The sequence below is a fragment of the Propithecus coquereli genome, unplaced genomic scaffold, assembly GCF_000956105.1.
Source record: "Propithecus coquereli isolate 6110/MARCELLA unplaced genomic scaffold, Pcoq_1.0 Scaffold552, whole genome shotgun sequence".
Lineage (NCBI taxonomy): Eukaryota > Metazoa > Chordata > Mammalia > Primates > Indriidae > Propithecus > Propithecus coquereli.
The window spans coordinates 432,678-437,910 of NW_012151419.1; positions in this window are offsets into that span (position 1 = coordinate 432,678).

The window sequence follows — 5,233 nt, forward strand, 5'->3', positions numbered from 1 at the left end:
AGCTGTGATGTCAATACTACGGAAGCCATCTTTATGGCCAGGAAAGATGCCACCTTGGAGACAAAGCCTTTCCTCTTCAGATGACAAAGGAGAGAGAAGGGAACACTCTGGGTCCTTGATGCTGACATTCAACTGCTGAATTCCCAACCTCCAGGCAATCTTAGCGTGCAAAGGAATTTCCTTATAGATTCAGCCATTTCCAGTTGAGGTTTCTGTTCCTTGCAGCCCAATGCATCCTAATTACTATTCTTATTTATTTCAAACTTTGCTCTTTTTATTTCAAACCGTGTGAGTCCAAAGACAGACGTTAACTAGCATGGGTTATCGGGACTTTTATTCAAGTCATTTATATTCCCAGCCTTTTAAGATATGCTGATTTTCTTTTTCTCTGCTTCTCAAGCTTACATGGACTGACGTGTCTGAACAAAAATGCAAGGAAAAGACTGAGCAAGCTGAGTGGGATGGAAGATCACATCCTGGAGCTGGAAACAGAGGAGTTGGGTGTGGGCTCATTTGAGTTCTTGTCTTAGCTCACTGCTGATGGATTGTGGGACTAATTTCCCATCAGGGATCCTGGGAGGGGCTTGACTAGAATGACCCAGAAAGGTCTAAGGGCTTTTCCATCTCTGACATTTCAATATTAAACCAGCTATTTATATAGATCTATCTATACCCATGAAGGTTCTGTGGCTAGAAGACCAGGATGAAGCTCACAAGAGGGTGACATGCCCAAGGAATTCAGGAATCAAAAAGCAGTGATCTTTCAGAGTCTAACGAGCCAAAAAACCAATTGTCCCTGTGATGATAATGGGACCAGGGAACCAGAGAGCTCTCTCCACCCTGCAACTCCCTAATTCTTTTTCCTTCAACCTGCCTCAGTTCCTGCAATTTCACCTTTAGCACACGACGCTCTTGGGTTAAGCAGTGCCAACTCCTGCTGCTCTCTCAAAGGAGGGACAGAGCAGTTGGATCCTACTTTGAGAATTCAGGGATGGGAGAGCAGTTCCTGACAGGTGCCTCTTAGAACACAGAATCAGTCTCGACCCAGCAATTTCCAGCCAAGTTGTGAGTCTTCTCTGACTCCTGAGAGGTTCACGACTTTATAACAGGAAGCCTTTCCCTCTGTTCTGTACTCATTCCTCTGTATCTAATTTATTTGACTCAGGAAGGATATGTAGTGAAAGAGTATAAGCCACAAAGTTATATAGTCGTGGGTTCCAATCCTAGCTCTGCAGCATTGTGAGATTCCTGAAACTAGTGTCTGCTGCTGCATCCCCAGAGCCCTGTGCATTGCCTGGCACACAGTAGGTGCTCAATACAAATCAATGGCTGGATATTGGTGTGGGTCCGGGACACTTCCTTGCCTCCTCTGAGCTTCACTTTCTTCATTTCCAAAGCTAAGGTGATTTTACCATTCACGCTTCTGATGAAGGTAAAATGGGATGGCTGATGTGGCGTTGCCTCTGGCCGCTTGTCACCACGCCTGAGATCCCATCACATGTCAATCCTTCCCAGTAAGGCACTGGTGCCTGGGCAGTGGCCTGGGCATTGTAAGCTGCCCACCCTTAACCAGGGACTCACAGGCACCAGCCAAGGCTGGGAGCCTCCTTTGCGGCCTGCTGTGTGTGTCCTTGCTCTACAGCACCAACATCTGGAAGCAAACCGGAAACGCATCCAATCATGCAGATGCTTGCTCCGAGGATGTCAAACATCTGCATGGTGGAAACCAGGACACAGATCATCCTGGGTCTGCCTCTCGTGTCAGGCATCCGGGCTCCAGGGGACTCCCAGGTGTCTGGCTGTGCATTTGGGTTCCAGCATCATCCAGTGCCCAACACAGACCTTCTGCCCAAACGATTGCTCCCTCCATGTTTTCTAAGTGGAGGGATAAACACAGGAAGTTTGTGGTCACGGTTGTACCAGCCAAACCCTTAACAGACTCCTGATCCGGAAAAGAACTACAAAACAACAGGAGAGTGGGGGAGGCATCTGGTTCCTTTATTTTCAGGCTGCAATAAATCAGACAACGGGGAAAGGAAAAGGCCGAGGGAGGCAGAAGCACTTAATGGAAACCTCCTTTGCCTGTGATTGTCTCCTAATGGTGCAAGGAAAGAACTGTGGCTCCTCTTCCAAGCTAAGTGACCCGGAGCCTCAGTTTCTATGTCTGTGAAATGGGGGAATACTCCCACCCTCCCCACGTTTCATCAAGTTAGAAAAAAATGTGAAAATACTTGGGAAATGATGTAATAGTGATCATCATGAAACTCGATGACGGTGATGATAAAAATAATGTCAGCTTATGGTTATTTCTTCATTCATTCAACAGAAAATGATGAGCAGCTTTTCTGGGCCAAGCTCTGCTGTGGGTGCTGGGAATATAGCAGTGGGCAAGGTGGCCATGGTCCCTGCCCTGTAGCGGGGCCAGACTTAAGGCAGCTAAATACATAAATAAATGATTTCTGGTGGCAGTATTATAAAGAAAACAAAACAAGAGCTCAGATAAACAGCAAAGGCCTCAGGTAGGAACACTCTTGCATGTATTGTTATTGTTTTCTGTTTTGTTTTGATTTTGAGAGACAGAAAAGAATCACCCAGCCGGAGACCAGCATGAGATGCAATTGAAGAAGGAGGCAGTAGCTCCTTTAGATTCTGTAGGGCCGTAAAAGCCAATGTACGGAGTTTGGATTACTGTATTCTGTTAATAGAAGCTCACTCTGGCTGCTTCCCAGACAGTAGGGATTGTGAGAGCAAAGAGGCAAGTGGTGAGACCAGTGAGGAGGCTGATGCATGTTCAGATAAAAGCTGGTGGTGCATGAGGACCCAGCACCTACTGATATTTCCTGCTAAGATGCAGCATCTCATCGAATCCTCACAGCAACCCTGTTCCAACCCTTATCATACCCATTTTACAGATGAGAAAACTGAGGTCTTGGAGGTGTTGAATAGCTTGCCTGAGGTCATAGAGCCTATCTCTAACCCTAACCCCAGCTGATGTAAATAGTGGAGCTGGGGCTCCAGCCCAGGCAGTCTGATTCCTGAGCCTACATGATCCTGTGTCACAACCATCTGAAGCCCTTTGAGTTGGGTGGTGAGTCTATGGGGAACCCCTTCCTAAGACTGTGCTTCTTTGGGCAGACTCTGCAGGGACCACCTCCCTCTAAGTTGCTCTCCTGAATCCGACACAAGCCCCCAGACCTGGTTCCATCCTGCCACCACCTGTCCCGGGTACTAGTGGACATGGAAAGTCACCTGCAGACACCATGAATTATTATATTTTTAAAAAAGGCTTTTATTGAGGCATAACTTACTACAATGAAGTGTATTAATCTTAGATGTACAGATAAGTCGGTGTTTACATATAAAGACACCCACCCCACCCCACCCCCAGGATTCCAGGTTTCTGCTGGAAACTCCTCAGTGGCTCTCAGATCCTGGGCCAAGGGTCCTCCAGGGCAAATCGGCACCAAAGCCCTTGTCAACAAACTATGAAGTGCAGAGGGTGGGTTGGTGAATGCCCATGTCTCCAGGATGATGGTGCTTCATAAAAGTGACTCACATGAGCGTTTTCACACACCTCTCGTCTCACAGCAGCCAGTGAGGCAGGTGGTCTCCACCTTATTTGCACAGAGATCTCTGCTTTGCCACCTGTGACATAGGGAGACGGGAGGGATAAACTCAATGAAGTAGAGGCCCTTCCAAACTCAGAAATCCCAAGATCCCCAGGACCGAGAGGAAGGGACAAGCCCATCTGGACACGATTTTCTCCCTTCCAAAGAGAAAGCAACCCCTCGGACTCTCCCACTCCCACCTCCTCAAAATTTAACACTGGAGAGAGAGCATATTGCTTGTCCTCCTCTCTCCAGGGAAGAGTCTCTCTGGGGGACACTTTTACATTTGCGAGGTGCTGGGTGAAACAGCAAGAGTTTTCAACGTGAAGATACAGAGGTTCGAATCCCAGCTCTGTCCCCTACTAGCTGTGTGGCATCGGGCAAGTTGCTTCCCCTCTCTGAACCTCAATGTCTTCATCTGTATATGAAGATAGCAATAGCCCCTACCACAAAGGTTGTTGTAAGGAGTCGATGAGATAGTGAAACTAACTAACGTGCTTGCTCAAAACTGGCACATGCTCCGTTAATATCAGCTACCAGAACTGCTACTACTACTACTGCTGTTGTTGTTGTTGTTGAAACCTTGAGCACAAAGTAAATGTTCTATAGACCTATGCCGCTTTCTTCCCTTACCAACTGTCACCTTGCCCTGCCTGCCTGTTGACCAAATATCTAGAGCAGTAGCTGGTTGACGTGTCTAGGGATATCTCCGTATCCCAGGGAGAGAGACTTCTAGAAGATGCCCCAGGGCAGAACTCAGGCGACCTCCAAGGTTGAACCCAAGTCCAAGCACGTGCCGTCGCATCTGTGTAAATTCCCCACAGCCGCCACCCGTGATTGCAGCATTAATATGTCTGTGTTCCTCTTAGGTTAATGTATGTATTATTTATAGGGCTTTATTATGTGCTCAGAGGGCTCCCTGGAGAAATATAATTTTGCATTGGGAGGTAAATTTGAATAACATTTATAATTAATTTCCATCAATAAAGCAATGCGCCAAGGCCTCTGTGCAGCAGAAACGGGCCCTGGGTTGGTTTCCCACTAACCGCTCCCCTGAGAAAGCTTGGGTAGCTTTTAAACAGCTCTCAGACAGCGCACTTCTCCCAAGCACTACCTTTGTTGCTTCTGGCGTGGCTGGAACTGCATCCGAGACTGCTGCAGCCTCCAAGCCCCGCTCCTGCCCTCCTCCAGTCCACCCCACTCCACCCCCATCTGGTCCCACATCAGCCCCCCCTGCAGCCCGCTCCTGTGCTGACCCCACCCGCAGCCCCCTCCTCCCACATCTTCCCCCCAAATCAGTGCCTACCCCTCCTTCCCATGAGGGCTCAAGGGCCTCCTCCCCGAGGAAGTTCCCTTGGTCTTTGATCAGGGTCCCTCTATAACATGTGTGTAGCACTTGCTGCGGTTGTTTCCCATGGAGGGGGACATACTTTTTTATTATCGGCCATCTCTCCCACCAGCCCATGAGTGAGCTCATGAGGCCAGAGACTGTGTCTGTCTTGATCATCCCTGTGTCCTCAGTGCCTACCACAGGACCTGGAAGAGAGTAGGTCTTAAACACATTTTCATGGAATGGATGAATGGAGGAGATATACAGATGGCTACGTAAACAAATGGGTGGATGG